Genomic DNA, 23,461 nt, shown 5'->3' with positions numbered 1-23,461 from the left:
GTCAAGCTCCTCGCCGTGCTCGGTGGGCTTGACGAAGACTCCGGAGGCCGCGTGACGCATGGCCCCCATGGCACGTCTTCCCCGCAGCTGCGGAATGGCGCAGGCTTCCAGGCCAAAATTATATCTTTATCGAACGCATTCCACAGATAGAGGCAGCAAGTGCAGAGAGAGTGTGCGCTTGGTAGGGCAGCCCAGCGACTGTCACCGGGCCTTGCATAACCCCTCACAGAGGGAGGGAGGTGGTGTGGAACGTCAGGCTGTGTGCCCTCCACTCACCAGAGAACCCGGTTACTTAAGCCTTTGGTTTAAACCTACATCGCGCAGGCATGCCGGGGCGACCACGAGGGTGGCACGCCCGAGACGGCCGCGCTCGCGGAGCAGCATCCCCCGCCCTCAGCCAGCCTGAGGGCCCCCCCCTTACTCACCGCTCATAGGGACCTTCCCCCAGATCTACCCGCACCCCGGCAATGGGAATTGACACCTCTACTTGTGCGGGGGGGAGTTAATGAACAGAGACTCGATACACTGGGCTGCTGGGTGTACTCATTAACCGGGATCGCCAGCGAGAGAAAGATAAGCGCGACCCCCAAAGCATGGACGCCAAAAGCGGGGGGGGGAGCGAAGTCAGTGGCAGAGCCTAACCGTATATGCGTAGTCAAGGCCACTGGGACCTCTTCCATCCTTGTCAAGGGGAGTGCTAACCTCCTCTCCTTTAGTACAACACAATAGGCCCAAGACTTAACCATAACCACCGTAACGCTCGGCACCAAACGTGCCCTACACGCTGAAACTTCCGACGGCGCACCCGACAATAATGCTCTCACTCCCCCACGGGCGCCCGCAGGCGCTTAAACATACTGCTCATCGCCGCACAAATCCACGCCGCACTACATACAAATTCGGCTCCCGCTTTGATCTTGTGCCCCCTCCGCCCGTGGTCATCCAAGCCACAGGGCCCCGTCGACCTGGTACTGCCCAGGGACGGGGCCGGGGCGGAGCGGAAGCAACAAGACTCACCGGTAAAGGGGGGCAGCGACGATGACCGATGCGGCGTGGAACCCGGGAATCAGCGACGAGCAGCCAGCGACCGTCCGAAAGGCGAGGTGGGCGACAAAAGAGGTCGCCAGTGAGGGTGGGGGAAGGCTAAATAGCCTCCCCCTCACACCTGGGCCCGGAAGTGACGCGCATTGCGCGTCACTTCCGGCCCTGACACGGAAGGGGGGCACCAGTCTGTGTCCCTGCCCCCCCCCCCAAGGGAGGGAGTGGGGAGGGGTGACCGGGGCCCCGGGGCCACTAAGGCGCCGACCGCCGAGTGGCCCCCTGCGGGGGCCGCGGTCAGCGGCATTACCGCCATTGTAACACCGAAAGCCCTCCATGAGTCCCACATGTATATGTGTGTTTATTGCTAACATTTATAATTGTAGATTGTTAAGTCATTTATGATTTGTAAGTCATAGGTAGAAGAGAGCCGCTAATTTTTTGTTATTGAGTTTTAAAGCCCTTTAGGGATGGTGGACGGCTTGTTTGTTTTGCTGCGCTGTCAGGTTGGGTGTTGTTGACCCCTCACACGTAGAAGCACACTGCAAAAAGATTAAACTAATCGCTTGTCCGTTTTCATTTAACCGCTCCTACCCTGAACCACCTCCATTAGGAATGCGCCCGAGCTCCATGCGTCCAACTACGAAAACAAACACCGTCCGATCACAGATGTATCATATTTGAAATATTAGAATGTATGCAGGGGGCTTGTTGCAAACATTTGCACTCTCGCACGATAGGCATTACACTCTTCAAGGCACGTAGTCCTTTAGGCCTCTACGGGGAGTTCTTTCTGTTTACTCCCAGTAACACACATTCCCTCTCACATCCACTTGGTCATTCAGCAAAGTCCAAACCTGGCTTGAGTCTTGCTTCTCATGCGGTGATTCGCGCGGGATTATTCTGGCTTCCGGAGCTGCTTTCCCAGGTATCTCTCCCACCGTCTCATTTACCTTCACATCAGTATTGCTACTCTAACTAATTTTTCACCCCACAACTGCACGCCGTCATATCTCGCAATACTCCCCCCCACACCATGTCCTGGGGCCTTTTGCATAACCAATGCGATGGCACACTACTGTCCTGGCCGCACACCTTCCAAGTTTATATGTTGTTCAGTTGTTTTACTGCTAATTCCTAGCTTGCTCAGCCTTGCTGTTGTGGCAAACTATGACGTGTATTAAGACAGCTAGGCACTGAAACCCTATCAGCTTGTACTTAGCAACGGTTCTTAATTTGTAAATAAAATAAGTGCTGTATCGTTTGTTAATGCTTTTGTTTTTGTTCCTCCTCGCTCCACAGACTGGAGATAATTCCCGGGGTCGAGCTCCGGAAACCACCGACTCATATTAAGCACTAATTTAGTTACAAATCAGGAATTCCCCATTTATTCTCGTTGTGAACGGTGAAATGATCCATTATTGTCTGAAAAGCGCGACGACTGCTAACCACTGCACTATCTCTCCTCTCGTGGTCTTTTTCTTGCTTCTCCTGAGGCATGTGCTAATATTTTTTCCCTAAAGAGGCAGGTGAGTTTGTGTTCATTCTCGCTCTGGAGACCCACAGCTACATTATTTACGAAGGCATTAAGCATGCTTCAAGCTTAGGCTGCTCACAAGGAAGGTGGTAAGGGGAGTTATTCCTGTTGTTTACTCCCAGGAACACACATTCCAATAAGAAAAGCTAGAATAGAGGTTGTTTAGAGAAGTTGTAGTATAGTCAAGTGCATTTGGCAATTACACGACTCATAGATTTAATGAAAATTGGACTCATTTACACGGTGGCTACCTTGAAATATGATGTTGAGTTGGGCCTACTACATGAAAGAATTCTGCTCTACATAGTCCCAAGCCAGTGTGACCACTTTGTACATCGAAGAAGACTTAATAATCTGCTAATTTATGGTCTAGCTGATGGATTGGAGGGCAATCCTATTTCTTTCTTTCAGACCTTCCTTCTACAGATCCTTGATTTTCCTACATCACCGCAATTAAATATACAACGAGCACATAGACTTAGCCATACCCCTCAAGCTTCAACGTCCTCACGCAAACCAAGAGGTGTAATTTTGTACTTTCTTGAATATACGGGTTTGTTGAAAGTTTTGCAGGCAGTTAAGTCTAAATGTAGTATATCCTGGCAAGGCTCTCCCTTATTCTTCTCACAAGACTATACTTAAAGTCACGGCAGATAGAAGGAAAAGCTTCTTAGCCTTACGAGCAACACTAAGAGATTTAAACGCCAGATTCGATTTAATTCACCCCTGGCTTTTCAAGGTGACTTCTAGAAATAAGGCAACTACTTATGAGGACCCAGACATTCTTCAACGATTCATTGACAGTTGTAAAGAAGAGACCATGGAAATTGCAAGATCATCATCTTCTACTTGATAATATTTTTTTCTCTTTATTGTGTTAAACATTAATTATGCTATTTTTTTATTTGTTTCTACAACATGTTTTCGAATAATTGTCACTTCTCCCTTATGTTTTTACAGAACAGGTGTCATTTCTCTGTTTCACCCATCGTTGTACTGTCCATCTGGATTATCCCTCTTCCTCGTTGCTTGTCTAGGAGTTGTTGACTGGTTGTTCCGTCTCCTCCTTGTGGCTTCAACGCCGTCCACCCATGTTTGAGTCTTTGATATGTTTCATTGTTTATTTTATCTGTTGTTTGGATCTATTTTCTTTCCTTTCCATTTATCTTTCGCTTTCTATCTTTCCTGTCTTTCTCTCATTTTCTTTTATCACTTCTTCTTTTACCTTTATTTCTTATCTCGCTTCCTTTCCGCCTGAGAGTTTTACTTCCTACTATCCTGTCTATTTCAAATTTTTTAATGACTATGCTGTCATTTTTTGCATTTCTTCGCTATTTTTTGATGAATTACATTACGTATCGTTTCCTGGAATGTTAAAGGTTTGGCTACGCCTATTAAAAGGCAAAGAGTTCTTACCCATTTGTCTAATCTTAAATCATATGTTGTAGTTTTACAAGAATCTCACTTTGTTGCTTCAGAAGTTTTAAAGCTTAAGCGTCAATGGGTAGGGAATGTTTTTTCTTCCCCTGGTACCGGCAAAAGAAATGGAGTTATGATTCTTTGTCACAAAAAGCTTAATGTTTATCACCTATCTCAAGATTCAGATGATGAATGGCGATGGTTGATTGTTTATCTCAAAGTCAATAATATACCTATTTCTTTGTTTAATGTGAATGCTCCTACAAAACCCAATAATCATTTTTGGCCAGCTATATCTACTCTGTTGATGTCTATCTCTATACAATATGTTGTTTTGGGTGGAGACTGTAATTTAGTCGTTGACCCGTACATAGATCGCACATCCAAAGTATCTTTTGTTCCTTCTCCAATGCACCAACACTTTACCACCCTAATTACTCACAGAGCTCTCGTTGATTCCTGGAGATTATGTACTCCGCAATTACGCGAGTATACTTTTTTCTCACCTACTCACCTCTCCCAATCTCGTATAGATTATTTATTTGTTTCTAAACCACTTTCACAACACATATCACAGGCAAACATTGGTTCTATATTAATTTATGACCATGCTCCATTTATTGTACATTTAGAATTAGTCCCGATTCCCATGACCAACAAAAGTTGGCGTTTTAGCACCTCCTTATTAATTGACCAAACTTTTACGTCTACCTATGAAACTTTTATTATTGACTACTTTACTCGTAACATCTCCTCCGTTTCCTCTTTCCCTGTTGTGTGGGATACTTTAAAGCCTATGTTGCTAGAAAGAAGAGATGTAACTCCCAAAAGCACTTCACATTCTTAAAAACATCAAATTGTTAGAAACATTGTATACGCCCACTAATTCGAAATCTGATCTCAATAATCTTATTGTAGAAAAATTTAAATATAATAAGCTATCTACAGAAAATGCTAATTCCTACCTTCTTAGAGGTAGTGGCCATAATTATGGAGGCCAAAATGAAGCAGGCAAACTCCTTGCCTCATACCTTAAAATTAAGAAAGAACATACAAATATTGATTATGTTTTAAATTCTAACTCAACTCCAGTAGTCAAAAATTTGGATATTCAAGATTAATTCAAAAAATATTACACTACTCTCTACACCCCAAAACCATTCCGAACCCTATGGATATACAAAACTATCTCTCTCGCTGCAAAAACACTTTCCTACTGATCTTGACTTTTCATCGTTAGAAAGAGATATCTCCATCAGAGACATCTCTCATGCACTAAAACTCATTAAAACAGGGAAGGCTCCTGGCCCGGATGGTTTCCCTGTTGAATTTTACTTCCACTTTTCTAAAACTTTCCTTGCATACCTTCATTCTTTATTTATACATTTCATTTCATCTTAAGTTTCCAGTGGTACTTTCCAAGAAGCTCTTATCTGTCTAATTCCTAAAGAGGGAAAGGACCTTCATTTTTGTAAAAATAATAGACCAATATCTTTAATTAACTCCGACAATAAAGTCTTTGCTAAAATTCTTGCACTTCGATTACAACCATTTCTACCTTCGATAATTTGCAAGGAACAATCCTTTTTTTTATTAAAGGTAGAACTATTTCTGACAATATCCGAGTTTTCTTTAGTATATTACATACGTCCAATAAATATCGCCAATCACTTGCAGCTATTTCTCTTGATGCAGAAAAAGCTTTCGACCTTATGGACCGGTCTTTTATTTTTCATACACTTTCTTGGTTTGGCTTCGGTCCTAAGTTTATCTCTGATATATCTTTATTATACACGTCACCCAAAGCTTTTATTTTCGCTAATGGTTCTATTTCAACTCTTTTACCCTTGCAAAGAGGAGTTCGTCAAGGATGTCCTCTCTCTCCACTTCTTTTCATTCTTCCATTAGAACCTTTTCTTGCTAAAATTAAACAAAATTCACATATTTATGGCTTTCAGCATGGTAAAACTCATATAAAATCGAGTGTCTGCGCAGATGATATCCTATTATACCTATCTAATCCAGAATCTTCTCTACCAGCATTCACCGCGGTAGTTAATACTTTTCCCTTACTTTGTGGTTATGAATTGAATCATGATAAATGTGAGATCCTTCCTTTAACCCCTTCACTGCTATACCTTTCCTCCCATGTGCTAAGCCTTTTTTTGGCTATTTGGGGTAGTTCGCCCTTAGGCCCCTGTAATTTTTTTGACCACATAAGGTATCCACGTCAAATTTGCGTCCTTTTCTTCCAACATCATGGGGATTTTACAGGTACCCAGGGTCTGTTGATTCCCCTGGAGGGGACCTAGAAATTAGCCAAAATACAGCTACATTTGTTTTTTTTTTAAAAAGGGCTACAGATGAAAGTGTCTGTTTTTTTCCCTGCAAATGGTATCAACAAAGGGGTTGTGGTGCTGAAGTCAACATCTTCACAGCTTTCAGGAACAAGCAGACTTTTGTCAGAAAACCAATTTTTTTTTCACAGTTTTGGCATTTTTCTGGGACATTGCCTATTAATGCATTTGTTATGCTTTCAACCTCCTTCCAGTTAATTGTAAAAATGGGTATGAAAGCAATGATGGATCCTGGAAAGCTATACATTTCTGAAAAGTAGACAACATTTTGAATTCAGCAAGGGGTCATTTGTGTAGATCCTTTAAGGTTTTTGTAAAGAAACTAACAGTAGAAAATAGAAAGAATTGAAAATGAGTTAAAAAAACTGCCATTCGTGCCAACGTTTTTACCAGTAACTTCTACTAAGTATGACAGATGTTTGAAAGCAATATACCGTTACATCCAATGGACCCTTCTGGTTGTGGGGATATATATATATATATATATATATATATATATATATATATATAGAGCCACCGAGAGAGTCGCGGGTCTCTCTGTCGCTTATGACGGCGTGCTCGAGTGAGGTCGCGAACCTTTAATACTCGTCTCCAAAACTCTCGTGCATCCACCGAAAGTTAAACTCGAGCCCAGATTCTTCAAGCATGAGAGTATTTATTTAAATAAACATGAAGCAAGCAAAACGCCCGACGCGTATCGGTGCAGCAGCACGTTGGTCACGGGTCAAAGAAACGTTTGTCCATTCACTAAACATATAGTGCAAATTTCATCAAAATAAATGTAGGACTACTTATCCACAAGTCAAGGAAAAACTAATCTCCATTTTGGAATGGTTAAATGAAATACATTTCTAGCAAAAATAACCACATGACTTCATGAAACTAAACAATAACTTGATCCATGGAGTGTTGAACTGATCTACATTCGTTGCGAACCATTGGTAAATATACAACATATTTTCTATTACCTAGTGGGTTTTAGCAATTGATTATTTCTATCCTTCAATCAATTCGCCAAAATTGTCCTTGTACAATTCTGCCCCAGTGGGATAAGATCAAAACACTCCATGTATTTAATCACATCATTGGTTGCATTCTGTTCAAATTAAACAGATATCTAGTAAATAGTCTCCTTAGCATCCTGTCAGATTGCTTAAAATTTCCACAGTGGTGTTAAACGCTCTGATGCACTTCTTCAACCTGACAAGCTGATAATTCCGTCTCCTACGAAAAATTTAAACTAGTGCAATGAATATTATACAGTGTGAAAAATACAAGAAACAAACAAACAAAGCTTCCAATGTACATGTTACCTATGCAGTAGAATAGATCTGACCTGATTTGTAAAATAAAATAAAATAAAGCCCCTAAAACAACCTTAACCCAAATGGACCCACATCTCCTCATCCTGGTTTAAACCCTTAGGGTGTACTATGTCGTATTTTATGATACATTTGGATTCAAGACACCTCAGTTCTTTTACTCTGTTCCCTCCTCTCTCTGAGGCAATCAAAGTTTTTGAGAAGGAAGTGATTTCTGAATTTAAAAACTGGGAAAATGTACTGTGAAACCATGCAACAATCTAACCCTTAAACAATCTATAGCAGTTAAAGAACTGCAGGAAGATAAAAAGATAGTCATAAAACAATCTGACAAGGGTGGGAATGTTGTTATTTGGCCGAAACAGATGTGTTTGGATGAGGGAAAACGACAATTGGAATACGCAGAAAGTTATCATGTGAGTAATAGAATCAATTATGAGAAAAGTAATGAGGTCTTTTATTCCCAATTGTTAAGGTGGAAAAATAAAAAACTGTTATTAGATAATGAATATAAATATCTTAAGTGTGATCATCCCAAATTGCTGGTAATGTATCCATTGCCGAAAATACATAAGGATAACAAAGTACCACCAGGGTGTCCAATTGTGTCCTTAATTGGCAGTACATATGAGAAACAAAATATATTGATTTTTTTCTACGCCCATTTGTACAGGCACTTCCGTCTTTTATACAAGACACTAGGGATTTCCTGACGGTGATCGAGAAAGACAATTGGACTGAGGGAATGTTGTTGATGACCTTAGATGTCAATAGCGTAAATACCTGCATACCACATACTTTGGGAATTGCAGCTAACCAAAATTTTTTAAAACAGAGAGATGTAGTCTATTTCAAACACACTGAAATGCTGCTCGCTATGATGAACACTTGCCTGACCAATAACTACTTTCTTTTCAACCATGTCATCTATTGCCAAACCCGGGGGCCTGCGATGGGAACTTGCTTCACCCCCAGTTACACAGGTCTTTACCTGGGCTGGTGGGAGGAGCAGGTGGCCAGTAACATCATGGCCTTCACCCATAATGTGGTCCTCTGGGTGAGGTTATAGATGATGGGTTCTGTGTATGGAAAGGAACAGAAGTAGAGGCAGCACCCTTTGTGGATACATTAAACAACAATCAATACAATTTGAAGTTTACCAGTACAGTACACCAGGAAAGTATTGAATTCTTGGATGTTAAAATTGATGTACTTGACAATAAATTAACTAGCAGGCTGTTTAGCAAATCAACGGCAGGCAACAGTCTGCTCTACGCTAGGAGCTGCCATCTGAAAAATCTGATCAACAGCATCCCTTACGGTGAGCTTTTACAGGCGAAAAGAAATTGCAGCTCAGATCAGACCTTTAAATTGGAAGTAGAACACATGACAGAGAGATTTCTGGCTAGAGGCTACTCTGAAAAAATGGTCAAGCAAGCTTGTAGAAAAGTTTTGACCATTGATAGAGCAGACACATTGAAAGTTAAGAAAATTGATAAAAATGTTGAAGAACCCTTAAGATTCATAACCTTCTACAATAATGAAGTGTGGGAGGTTAGAAGAAGTTTAAGCAAATATTGGCATGTGTTAAGAACAGACACATCATTAAGCAAATTCGTAGGTACCCAACCACAAATAACGTATAGAAAATGCACTGCATTAAAGGATGTTTTGTGTAGTAACACACTTAAGGATGAGGGAGATTGCAATTCTGTACAGGGCTTTTTTCCTTGTAGGTCATGCAAAGCCTGCAGATATAGTTCCAAATGCTTGGAAATTGTTTTATCCAAAGAACAGAAACCATTTGTGAAAACCAAACCTCTCACTTGTAAATCTGATTTTTGTATATATGCACTGAGCTGTCCATGCTCACTTGTATATATAGGAAGTACTATTCATCCAGTAAAAAAATGTATCTTGGAACACACTACGGCAATTGTTAAGGAGGATAAACAATACCCTGTGGCAAGACACTTCAAAGAGTTTCACAATAAAAACACAATTCTGTGCTTTGGATAGAATCCCAAAACCAGAGAGAGGAGGGAACAGAGTAAAATAACTGAGGTGTCTTGAATCCAAATTTATCATAAAATACAACACAGTACACCCTAAGGGATTAAACAAGGATGAGGAGATGTGGGTCCATTTGGGTTAAGGTTGTCTAAGAGTTTTATTTTATTTTATTTTACAAATCAGGTCAGATCTCTTCTACTGCATAGGTAACATGTATATTGGAAGGTTTGTTTGTTTGTTTCTTGTATTTTTCACTCTATATAATATTCGATCTTGTGCCAAGGGCTAAGTTATGGGAAGTTCTTTTGGAGATGGGTATGCCTAAAGAGTTGGTGTCGATCCTGGTAAATATCCACGATAACACGTATGCCTGTGTCCACTGGGGTAAACCAGGGGAGGTGACAGAAAGATTTAAGGTATCAAAGGGAGTTCGACAAGGGTGTGTGCTTTGCCCTACCCTGTTTTCGTTGTTCATTAACAGGGTTATAAGTTATTTTTCTAATCACCCGACAGATGCTCCCACTTTGGCTGGTATGAAGATCCCCCTCCTCATGTTCGCGGACGATACTCTCTTGATCTCCAAGACAAGACAGGGCCTGCAGTTGGCCCTGTCTCGTTTTGAGTTATTTTGCCGTGAACATGAGTTGGAAATAAATGTAGGGAAGACTAAGTTTATGGTTTTCCGTGGCCCAAGGCGTGTTAGTGCGCAGGTTCGTATGGGAGGTGCTATTTTGGAACAAACGGCTGTGTTTACATACCTGGGGGTTACTTTCAGCGAGAATTTTAGTTGGAAACAACAGTTAGACCTCCTTGTTCTTAAACATGCCCAATTAGGTGGAGCCTTGTTGAAAGAGCATAGCTATTCTTTAACCAAACCTATAGCTCCCCTGATGAAGATTTATGGTTCCAAGATTCTCCCTGCCATTATGTACGGTGCTGAATTGTGGGGAGTTAGCAATTTGTCTAAATTAAAGATCGCACAGAATAAATTTCTTAGGTCCGCAATAGGGCTTCCTCAATCAACACCTTGTATTCCATTATTATATGATTTAGGTTTCCAGCCTATTGAGGACTTGGTAAGGTATAGACCCCTCACGTTTTGGCGTTGTCTGTGAAATCTTTGGGCAAACCCGGACACAGCTGTTTTCCCTTCGAAAATTGTTCTCAGGGATGCTTATGGTGCAGGATTAAGGCCAAGTGATTTGCTTCCCTTACGGGTAGTTCTATGACAGTAACGTTCCTTGCTCTTAAGGATGAGTCCACCTATGAAGGATATTGGGACACTATTACGAAGCAACATGATCGTAAACTGTATCACCAGTTTAGAGTGGGCTCCCTACCATTGCGAGGGCTAACAAAAATCTGGAGTCTTCTTGGTAGTGATAAGTGCCCCTTTTGTGTGGACTAGATAGAAATCATGGATCATTTTCCTTTCTGTTGTCCAGCATATCTATTTCCACGGCGTGTATGGCTCCGTCCCGTATGTCGACTAATGAGAACTCGTTCTGCACAGGTAGCTAGTAGAATTTTGAAATCCGACACTTCAAAACCTGTGGTTATAGGTGTTGCAAAATTTGTCAGTTGGGCTTGGATTCTTAGGTCTCGGAAGGCTAAAATCTAACTTTGTGTCACATATGTCATTCTGTTGATTTTAACAACTGTTATTTTTATGGTTATAGGGTTAGGTACTATGGTGCCGATCACGATCCTGTAAAAACCGGGTACGAACCGTCGGACAGAGCAAATTCACCGTCTGACGCGTACCCGGTCGTTAAAATGTACAAACATGGAATTACGATTCGCACGGAAACACCATTTCCGTACGAATCGTACAAAACCCCGACCGACGAAAAGAAACATACAAATGCGATCCGGGAAAGTGCCGACGTGACGTCGGGACGCACGCAGCCTGCCATTCACGAACCAGGAATTACGATTCGCACCGACATCATCCCGCACGGTGAATATTTTCCGGCTGCCAAAAACTGCCGGGAAATTAGGACGACGCGAACAAGGAGTACCTGTACGCGACGGACAGACATGGACCCGAACCTACGTGTCATCCCGGCCCTCATAGCAGTCGACCTCCTCTACAGGTTACGACGCAGACGCCGCAGAAGGTCAGAACAACTAAGGGAGGGGGGGAAAGGGGGGGGGGGCAGGACCAGGGGCAGGCCACAAAACCACCACCAATGTCACACAGCACACATGCCCTGGACATACCTGACCCCCATGCCCTGGTCACCACGAGGGGGTGGGGGCGTGTCCAGCAAAGCCAGCGTCCGCCACAAAGGAAGTGCCTCACGACGCGAACCGGCAACACAACTATACAGGTACGTCCCGTACCCACGCCTTAAGAGCGTGGGTACGAGTCGTACCACGCCCACACCTACGTCACCCCAACAATGGCGGGACGGCTGTACCCACGTGGCAAAGGCCTGGGTACGGGTCGCACAAGCATCACATAGCGTGGTTACGGATATGTACGTACTGTACCCCCACCACCGTATGCATGGAGCGTACCCCCAACCCCAACAGTGTAAGTACGACCCGTACCCTCACCCGCGTACGTATACGTCCCACCCCAACAGTGTAAGTACGACCCGTACCCTCACCCGCGTACGTATGGAGCGTACCCCCACCCCAACAGTGTAAGTACTACCCGTACCCTCACCCGCGTACGTTTGGAGCGTACCCCCCACCCCAACAGTGTAAGTACGACCCGTACCCCCACCCGCGTACGTATGGAGCGTACCTCCACCCCAACAGTGTAAGTACGACCCGTACCCTCACCCGCGTACGTATGGAGCGTACCCACCACCCCAACAGTGTAAGTACGACCCGTACCCCCACCCGCGTACGTATGGAGCGTACCCCCCACCCCAACAGTGTAAGTACGACCCGTACCCTCACCCGCGTACATATGGAGCGTACCTCCCACCCCAACAGTGTAAGTACGACCCGTACCCTCACCCGCGTACGTATGGAGCGTACCCCCCACCCCAACAGTGTAAGTACGACCCGTACCCCCATGGAGCGAACCCACACACGTGTATGGACTAAGCTGACATATTGTTAAATAGGAGGGGTGTGTGCCTATCACTCCCAGCAGTGCCCAGAGTCAGGAGGGGTGGGTGCCTATCACTCCCAGCAGTGCCCAGAGACAGGAGGGGCGGGTGCCTATCACTCCCAGCAGTGCCCAGACATAGGAGGGGTGGGTGCAGAGTCCTCCCAGCTGTGGCCAGAGACAGGAGGGGTGGGTGCCTATCACTCCCAGCAGTGCCCAGACACAGGAGGGGTGTGTGCAGAGTCCTCCCAGCAGTGCCCAGACACAGGAGGGGTGTGTGCCTATCACTCCCAGCAGTGCCCAGAGTCAGGAGGGGTGTGTGCCTATCACTCCCAGCAGTGCCCAGACACAGGAGGGGTGGGTGCAGAGTCCTCCCAGCAGTGCCCAGACACAGGAGGGGTGTGTGCAGTGTTAAATGGTAGCGGCAGTTTCAGTCGATAACCCTTCAAGTATTGCCCGGCGGTAATCGCCTCTCATACCATTCGATAATTTACCAATGAAAGAGGCAGGCGCCGGAGACTGGGAGGCAGGAAACAAAGTTTTTTTTTTTTTTTTTTTTTTTTCAATTCTTTATTTCGGTTATAATAACCATAAAAGAGTACCGTACAATAAAAAACAATCATTATGACAAAGTGCAGCATTTCTGGTGGGTACAAATAATCCATACATAAATACAATATAAAAAAAATTTTAAAATATTAATTTATACACACTGTTGGTTTACCAACCTTTTAAAATAGGAATTAAAAGTTTTTTAAAAAATTTTTAAGAACCAGGCTTAGTGAAGATACCATTACATTTTTTGACCATTCCTTTTCCTAATTATCGCAACACTAAATAAAAAACGACTCAGGCTAAATACTATCCTCTGTGATGAGTCGCCCTTAAATATTCTTTCCCCATCCTGGACACGACGAAGACCCAAGTTTAGACAAATAGGTTTGATCCATTTTATCCTTGGCCGCATATATGCAGGGCATATAAAAAGAACATGGGTCTCATCCTCCTTTGCCTCCATATTGCACAATTTGCACAGGTCAGATTTATTATTATTATTATTGGGCGCCCATTTTGATGTTCTAGAACTGAGTTGCAAAATACCATAGCGATACTTTAAATACAGTGATTTAGCCAAAGGGGGTTCAATTTCATCCATATAATTTTCGAATTTGCTTTCACATTTAAAATTTAAAAATTTAAGGGTCAGTGGTCCAAGTTTGGGGTTATGTAATACAGAGTTATTAATATAGTCCCAATATGTGTCCTTCAACAATTTTTTAGAGGAATTGGTTAGTGAATCCGGATCTGTCCAAAAGTTGCGTAAGCCCAGCTTTGTGAACCAGTTTTCAATATACGCTAACCAAACCAACTGAGTAGCATTCTTTATTTGGATTATTTCCTTCAGTGCGTCTCTGTAGTCTGCAAGCTCATCAGTTGACCACAGGCGCACCCAGTACAGTAATGGGCGTAAATGAGCTTGATCGTCCAAGTGACGTATATTCAAATCCCAAAATAACGGGACAAGAGGGGTACAGCCCGGGATCGCTAAGAGTTGCCTGAAAAAACTGTTTTCTTGGACTGAAAAAGAATCTCGTGGTACATGGCCCCATAGTTCTGCCCCATATAGGGTAGCTGATTGAACTTTATATTTAAAAAGTTCAATAGCAGGTGATATTGCTTTAATAGGGCTACTTTTAAACTTCCTGATTATAGGGGCTTTATTTTGTATTAATGTTAACCTCGATTTTTCTATTTGCGGTTTCCAGTTCATTTTAGTGTCAAGGGTGATACCCAAATATTTAAAATTGTTCACTTGTTCAATCTTTTCCTTATTTACATTAAAGACTTTGTTAAACCCTCTGTGGGGATTAATCGCCATAACTTTCGTTTTAGAAGCATTAATTTCAAGGTTTTTATCCAAGCAGTAGTCCCGAAATTTATTCAAAAGATTTTGTAGACCATTAGGTGTCTGGGAGATTAAAATCGTGTCATCCGCAAATAATAATGCCGGAACGGCTTGACCACACAACTTGGGAGAGTCATGCTCGCAGCCCAAGAGGGTTTCAGGGATGTCATTTACGTAGAGAGAGAAAAGAGTTGGTGCCAAAACACAACCTTGTCGGACACCTCTCTTTATATTTATTCTCTCCGATAGCTCTCCATTTGGCCCCCACCTTACTCTTGCATAGTTACCCTCGTGTAGCCTAATCAATTGATGGCAGATGTCCCCAGGGGCACCCATATCCCTCAACCTTTTCCATAACTGCCCCCTGGGAACCAAATCGAAGGCCGCTTTAAGGTCCACGAAGTTTTTATTCCGTCGGAGCAGAACACATCAGATCAGACAGCAAGGTATCGTCACGAGGTGCTCTAACTGCATCTCTGAGGCCTGGCCTCTTATACACAGGTTTATGACTTTATTGCAGGTTTATCATACATGGCACATTCTTGAGATTATTTTGGAACATGAAAGAACATCCTCGGAATCCCCACTTTGAGCTCGTTCCCACACATATCTACAGTGGAAGTCCCCACCCCATCCACAGTAGGAGATGGCTATCACACAGCTGGACATTCCGCCAATTCCCGGGGATGTGTGTGACCGGCCGGGTCTCAGGGGGTAGGGGCTTTGATCTACTGTAATCCCTTTGATGTGGGGTGTTTCCCTTACAGTAGGGGTAATAAACTGCATCCGCAGGGCTAGGTGATGGCCTGGGATCGGTTCGGACAATGGGGCGCAGAGGAAGGGGGTTATCAAAGAGATGCATGACCATGTATGGGATGTCGGTCAGGCGTGGGATGTGGTTCTATGGCAGGGTCGCGCAGAAGGAGAGGGTTTATGGCCCGTGTATGAGAGAGCGGGGGTGGCCGGCGCGCGGGGGATGCTTGCAGCGCCAGGGGAACGCGCTGGCGATCGGCAATGAGCAGGGAGAGACCAGGGTGCCTAAAATGGCTGCCGTGCGCTTTCCTGTGTGTCGCGCTGGGGAGAGACAAGATGGCGCAGATAATGTTCAGTTTGCAAGCTAAATTTCCACAGTCCTCCCTTTTAACATGTCTCGCCAGCTTGTCTAGTTTGGATCTATCCCCATAATACTACGAACTTCCATCTCATACAGAGCTTTCATTCGTTCCTCTTCAAAGTTCAAAGTCTTAGGGCAGATGCAGTTCATAAAAAGCGAGCATAAAGGTGGCAGACACTGAATCCCCAAGCAGCATCCACATAGTATCACAATTGGTATTAGGATAAATGAGAACAGCCTCCATCCCCAATTTCTAATAGTGTCCCAAAACCAACTCCCCAGTGACCATTCTTCTTGCTCCTGATGAACCTCTGCGGAAAGTCTGTGGAGGTGTTCAATTGCTTGGGGTACCAATACTGTGAGGGGGTTCGAGAGCACGATCCCCTCACTTTGTCGGATGGAGACAGCAGCGGTGGCTACTGCTCGAAGGCAGGCGGGCAAAGCTCTGGCTACGGGGTCAAGAGTGGCAGAGAAGTAGGCACAAGGGCGTTGTTTAGGGCCTATGGACTGGGTTAGGACAGACAGCGCACATCCCTCCCTTTCGTGGGTGTAGAGGGAGAAAGGTTTAGTGTAGTCTGGGGTTCCTAGGACTGGGGCCGAGCAGAGGGCGTCTCGTAATTCTTTGAAGAAGGATTGGCATTCGGGTGTCCAGGGGAGGGGGAAGGGGACATCTTTAGCCAGCAGGGAAAGCAGAGGTTTTACGATGAGACTGAAGTTTGGCAACCATTGTCGACAAAAGGAGGTGAGGCCTACTAGGGACCGCACTTGCTTCTGAGTTTTGGGAACAGGGGTTTCTAGGATGGTCTGAATTCGGTCAGGGGTAAGTTTTCTCCCGTCTTTGGATAGTAGGTGGCCTAGATATGTTACTTGGGGTTGGCAGAATTGCAATTTCTTCCTGGAGACCTTGTGACCGTTCTCCGCGAGGAAGTGGAGGAGGTGAATGGTGGCTGTGACGGCAAGTGGAGTGGTGTCGGCCGCCAAAAGAATGTCATCGACGTACTGTATTAACACCACTCCATCGGGTAGTTGGACTGCATCTAGTTGCCTCTTGAGGGCTTGGCTATAAATGCTGGGACTCTCAGTGTAGCCTTGGGGTGCCCTACAGAATCTGTACGAACGGGCTTTTAAAGTGAAGCCGAACAGGTAGCGGCTGTCTGGGTGGATGGGGATGGAAAAGAATGCGTTCTTGAGATCAATAACGGTAAAGGTGGTGGCAGTGGATGGAATCAGGGTGAGGATGGTGGTGATGTCTGAGACCACGGGGTACTGAGGCATGACTACTTTGTTAACTTCTCGTAAGTCAACAATAAAGCGGTATGCTTTCTCATCTCCCTCGCCTTGCTTCTTTACAATGGGTAGGATAGGGCTGTTGCAAACATTACTGACTACTTCTTCTACCACTCCTGCATCGACTAGGGACTCGATGATTTCCACCAATGCCTTCTCGCCTTCGGGCGATATCCGATACTGTGGAAGCTTTGGGAGCACTGCGTCCGGTCGGACGGTTATGTGTACTGGGTCGATCACCATGCGCCCTACATCTGAGTCAGTTTTAGCCCATAGATGTGAAGGTAATGTGTCGAGTAGGGATAGGTCAGCATCGGTTATAGAGAGCATACGCCGTGTGTGACAGGGTTTGAACAGATCTGGGTTATCGTGCAGGATGACTCGAACTCCGTCTGGGGAGCATCTGATGGTAGCTCGAAAATGTTTTAGCAAATCAAGTCCCATAATAGCATCGGGGGTGTTGGAGGAGAGCAGAAAGGTCGTGTCAGTGGCGTTATCTTCTACGTCAAAGGAGATTGGTGCTGATAAGGGGTTAGTGGAGGGCGTTCCATCGAAGCCTATTGAGGTTACGTGTGAGCCAGACAAGGGTGCCCTAGTAATCAGTCGTTTAGATAATGCACTACGTGTCGCCCCAGTATCTACCAGGAATGGGGATTTTGTGCCCAAGACCTTAGCGGTGACGTAAGGACCTTGCTGGTCAACACGGAGTTCGACTGGATCCCTCCCTTGCCCCTGGCGGTCCTATGCGAAGTCATGGGTGCTTTCGTAGTCGGACTGCTGACACTGGTTTTGCCGGGGGCGATCAAAGGTGTTTGGTCTGCCTGGCCTGTCGTTGATGGCGTCGTTCGTGTACCCTCATCCCTGTCCTCTATTTCTGGGGTCATATGCTGTGTCTCTAGGGTCCCTATTTTTGTTCAATTCCAGAAGGACCGGGCACTGGGATTTCCAGTGTCCGAACCCTCTACAGAACGCACATTGGTTCCCATCTAAGTCTCTCCGTCCGTTGTAGGGTGCAGGTGTATGGTCTCTAGGGGGTAGCTTTCTAGGGGCGGTTGGTTGGTAATTCCCTTTCGGTGGTTCCCTTCCTATAGTCACCCCTTGCAACTGAGCTATCATTACCCTCTCCTTCAGTTCCTTTTTCTTCCTCTCTGACGCCCTATCGTTCTCATTCTTTTGGTTTTCGTAGTATTGGGCCATCTGGAGGATTGCTGCGGGTTTGGAGGCTGCCCAACTACTCTCGCTGGTCTGTAGCTTCTGGGAGACTTCTTGTGACAGACCTTTCACATAATTCTGGACAAAGAGGTGATGTCCGGTTGCAGTGGTCATGTCCTGGCCACTATAATCGGAAAACACAGTCTCGAATCGGGAGAAGTATTCAGACACATCCTCCTGGGGTTTCTGGCGACAAGCCGTCACTATCGACCAGTCTACTTTTCTTTCTGGGATTAGAGTCTTCAACTTCTGTACAATCTTGTCTGGGAGCTCCAATATGGCTTTCGGGGGTTTCTGTCCCAGTTCTCGCTGTTTATCTATGGTATCGAGTTGTACCCAGGTATATCGAAACGGCTCAGCATGGTCAACTTTCCGGATTTGTTTCCACACATCAGCCGGCAGACATAGCCCGAAGAACAAGTCGATATCTGCTAAAGTCATTATTGTTGAACCTAAGGCTGTACCCAGTTCGGTGTAGAAGGCAGTCGGGTTCTTTCTTAAGTCGGGTAGAGTTTTTCTAAAGGTCAAAATATCTTGTCGGTCCCATGGCTGGTAGACCCAATTATATACAACCCTCCCCTTCGCATCTTGGTGGTTGATGTCGTCATGTGTTCCCTGACCTCGTGGGGGGACCCAGTAGGGGGCGGCCTCTTTGATGGGCATCATGGTATCAGTCCTTCCTTCCTGGGGCTTAGTCGCTATGGGGGTTTCTGCTTTGGTTGTCTGTCCGTGTTCTTTAAGGTGTCGATAGACCTCGAGTGTACGAGTGAAGAGGTTCATCACATCGCCCTCTCCTTCTTCCCCAATGTCTACCTTCCTATATAGGGCCGCTAAGCCTTCGGGACCTTTATCGTGGTACCTATCCTCATATGTATTCAGGGCGTGATAACAGAGTCGCACGACAAAGTGTCGTCTGCGGCTGTCGGCATTTGAGTTATACACGTCTGTTATATACTCCTCACTTTCCTTTCGCTCCACCAGTGTCCCTACTATCTTGTCGATTCCTGCTCGTTCCTCCCTTGTCAGTCGATTCATTCTGGTGGAATCTTTCTTTCTCATCTCAGGGTCATCCAACGTTATTGCCGACGTTGTGTTCAGTACAAGAGGCTCGGCCGGCGCGGAGGCCGTGAGGACCGAGGCCCCTGTACTGCTTTCGCTCGTGTTTAGGGGTTGTGGGTGTTGCACTATCGATTGGGAGGGTGCGTATGGAGGGGGCATGTAAATGATCGGGGGACCTAATAGTAATTCGTCATTCGTTCGTTGCTTAGAGGACAACTCAGGGTAGAGCATAGAGGGGGTCCTAACAGCGTACTGGCCTGATGTTTCGGGCTCCTGTCTTAGTTTAGTTTCCCTTCTCTCCATTATTTCTTCTTCTAACTTTCTAGCGGCAAGGTGAGCTGCCTTTCGTAATTCCTTTTCTGCTTTTACTTCTTCCCTCTTTTTCCGTTGCGTTGCTTCTTTGCGCCACATGCCGATACTGTCGAGCATAGTAGGCGTCGTTTTATTACTACGCAGAGCTATTTCTAGCATTTCTATCTTATGGTCATCGAAGGATCCCATCAGTGGCCACTGACTCTCGGGGTCCTTCCTTGTATATTTATGCCATAGCTTGCTATAAGCTACGGCGACTAGTCCATATTTAGTGAACATGTCCTTATTAGGGGTGCCTTCCAGTGGAGCTGGATGGTTCACCTCTAATAAGCGGTCCGGGCAGAACCAACTACCAATCAGTGGGGAGAAGATAGGCATGACGGGTTTCAACGGGGACAAAAGTCAGCACTACCTATCTTTTCACTGCTTGCAAAGACTAGACAGAATATCTCTATTCCTCGTTATTTGTAAGCAGAGAATACCTCCAAAGAACCAATATCGACCAACTAGTGTTCGGACAATCAATCAATCAATCAATCAATGGGGAGATAAAGATAGGCACGACGGGTTTCAACGGGGACAAAAGTCTGCGTTACCTACCCTTCACTATTTGCAAAGACTAGACAGAATATTTCTATTCTACGTTATTTGCAAACAGAGAATATCTCAAAGAGCACTATTCTTCAAAACAATCAATGTTCGGACAATCAATCAGTGGGGAGATAAAGATAGGCACGACGGGTTACAACGGGGACAAAAGTCTGCGTTACCTACCCTTCACTATCTGCAAAGGGAGAGAGAGAGAGTATTTCTACTCCTCCCTGTTTGTAGACAGCGAATATCTCAAAGAGAACAATCAATGAGCAATACTAGTATTTCAAAACTTCAAACAATCAATCAATTATTTCGCAATTTGTCGTGTATCACGACCTTACCCGGACCGCGTGGACAGTTTCTCGTCTTCCGCCTCCAGCGCCCGATCGTCCTCTACTCTCCGTATTTGCCGCGGCACTCCTGATGGTTCCCAGTCAGGACCGTAGATCACTCGAGAGAGGTCTGCTCGGAACCAGTGAAGTTCGGATAATCGGCTGCCAGACGAGGGTCTATCGGGCAGGAGCTCTCCCGATCGTTGCAGTCGTTCACTCTGTCGTCAGGACCTCTCCCACTGGATCCACGTGTCTCTGATGGGCCCCACGCTTGGGACGCCAATTGTTAAATGGTAGCGGCAGTTTCAGTCGATAACCCTTCAAGTATTGCCCGGCGGTAATCGCCTCTCATACCATTCGATAATTTACCAATGAAAGAGGCAGGCGCCGGAGACTGGAAGGCAGGAAACAAAGTTTTTATTCCGTCGGAGCAGACCACATCAGATCAGACAGCAAGGTATCGTCACGAGGTGCTCTAACTGCTTCTCTGAGGCCTGGCCTCTTATACACAGGTTTATGACTTTATTGCAGGTTTATCATACATGGCACATTCTTGAGATTATTTTGGAACATGAAAGAACATCCTCGGAATCCCCACTTCGAGCTCGTTCCCACACATATCTACAGTGGAAGTCCCCACCCCATCCACAGTAGGAGATGGCTATCACACAGCTGGACATTCCGCCAATTCCCGGGGATGTGTGTGACCGGCCGGGTCTCAGGGGGTAGGGGCTTTGATCTACTGTAATCCCTTTGATGTGGGGTGTTTCCCTTACAGTAGGGGTAATAAACTGCATCCGCAGGGCTAGGTGATGGCCTGGGATCGGTTCGGACAATGGGGCGCAGAGGAAGGGGGTTATCAAAGAGATGCATGACCATGTATGGGATGTCGGTCAGGCGTGGGATGTGGTTCTATGGCAGGGTCGCGCAGAAGGAGAGGGTTTATGGCCTGTGTATGAGAGAGCGGGGGTGGCCGGTGCGCGGGGGATGCTTGCAGCGCCAGGGGAACGCGCTGGCGATCGGCAATGAGCAGGGAGAGACCAGGGTGCCTAAAATGGCTGCCGTGCGCTTTCCTGTGTGTCGCGCTGGGGAGAGACAAGATGGCGCAGATAATGTTCAGTTTGCAAGCTAAATTTCCACAGCAGAGTCCTCCCAGCAGTGCCCAGACACAGGAGGGGTGTGTGCAGAGTCCTCCCAGCAGTGCCCAGACACAGGAGGGGTGTGTGCAGAGTCCTCCCAGCAGTGCCCAGACACAGGAGGGGTGGGTGCAGAGTCCTCCCAGCAGTGCCCAGACATAGGAGGGGTGGGTGCCTATCACTCCCAGCAGTGCCCAGACACAGGAGGGGTGTGTGCAGAGTCCTCCCAGCAGTGCCCAGACACAGGAGGGGTGGGTGCAGAGTACTCCCAGCAGTGCCCAGACATAGGAGGGGTGGGAGCCTATCACTCCCAGCAGTGCCCAGAGACAGGAGGGGTGGGTGCCTATCACTCCCAGCAGTGCCCAGAGACAGGAGGGGTGGGTGCCTATCACTCCCAGCAGTGCCCAGACATAGGAGGGGTGGGTGCAGAGTCCTCCCAGCAGTGCCCAGAGACAGGAGGGGTGGGTGCCTATCACTCCCAGCAGTGCCCAGACACAGGAGGGGTGTGTGCCTATCACTCCCAGCAGTGCCCAGAGTCAGGAGGGGTGTGTGCCTATCCCTCCCAGCAGTGCCCAGAGTCAGGAGGGGTGTGTGCCTATCACTCCCAGCAGTGCCCAGACACAGGAGGGGTGTGTGCAGAGTCCTCCCAGCAGTGCCCAGACACAGGAGGAGTGGGTGCCTATCACTCCCATCAGTGCCCAGACGCAGGAGGGGTGGGTGCAGAGTCCTCCCAGCAGTGCCCAGACACAGGAGGGGTGTGTGCAGAGTCCTCCCAGCAGTGCCCAGAAACAGGAGGGGTGGGTGCAGAGTCCTCCCAGCAGTGCCCAGACATAGGAGGGGTGGGTGCCTATCACTCCCAGCAGTGCCCAGAGACAGGAGGGGTGGGTGCCTATCACTCCCAGCAGTGCCCAGAGACAGGAGGGGTGGGTGCCTATCACTCCCAGCAGTGCCCAGACATAGGAGGGGTGGGTGCAGAGTCCTCCCAGCAGTGCCCAGAGACAGGAGGGGTGGGTGCCTATCACTCCCAGCAGTGCCCAGACACAGGAGGGGTGTGTGCAGAGTCCTCCCAGCAGTGCCCAGACACAGGAGGGGTGTGTGCCTATCACTCCCAGCAGTGCCCAGAGTCAGGAGGGGTGTGTGCCTATCACTCCCAGCAGTGCCCAGACACAGGAGGGGTGTGTGCAGAGTCCTCCCAGCAGTGCCCAGACACAGGAGGAGTGGGTGCCTATCACTCCCAGCAGTGCCCAGACGCAGAAGGGGTGGGTGCAGAGTCCTCCCAGCAGTGCCCAGACGCAGGAGGGGTGTGTGCCTAACACTTACAGCAGTTCCCATGTAACGCAAAGGGTGGAGTAGCCACAGATACCATGCCCACAAATTTCAGTCAGGTGCACAAAGACCCTGCAGTACATGTACCACATGTGTGCGAGGCTGGGAGTATACGCATGCATAGCGCAGAAAAGAAAACATGTACACATGAAGTCATGTCAATAGTCCACATACACAAGTACAATGACTATCAAGAATGCCACGAATGATGCAGGTGGAGACATCGCTCAGCATGCATGTGCAAAGTAGAAGGAGTCCGCCACACACCCAGCTAATGTACACACAGCTCTGTGCTAAATATTGGGAACACCCTGCAGGGAAGATGTCAGGGTACACAGAGGAAGGAATACACCTTTGGACAATTTCACCATGCAGCAACTGCTTACATGAACACAGAAACCTAGCTAACACCGTGTGATGGCACACAGAT

General features: G+C 46.4%; 1 protein-coding gene and 1 non-coding gene across 2 annotated transcripts in view; both read right to left on the bottom strand.

Annotated features, from left to right (window-relative positions):
• The window catches only part of ROGDI (rogdi atypical leucine zipper), a 765,793-nt gene that overhangs the window by 691,452 nt on the left and 50,880 nt on the right, over nt 1–23,461 (bottom strand). The gene's annotated exons all lie outside the window — the stretch shown is intronic.
• On the bottom strand, nt 602–724 carry LOC146789855 (U6atac minor spliceosomal RNA). The gene has a single exon (XR_014970307.1). It is a non-coding gene; the product is annotated as a U6atac minor spliceosomal RNA (small nuclear RNA).

This window comes from Triturus cristatus, chromosome 10 (assembly GCF_964204655.1).
Source record: "Triturus cristatus chromosome 10, aTriCri1.1, whole genome shotgun sequence".
Taxonomy (NCBI): domain Eukaryota; kingdom Metazoa; phylum Chordata; class Amphibia; order Caudata; family Salamandridae; genus Triturus; species Triturus cristatus.
This window is presented reverse-complemented; position numbering and strand designations above follow the sequence as displayed.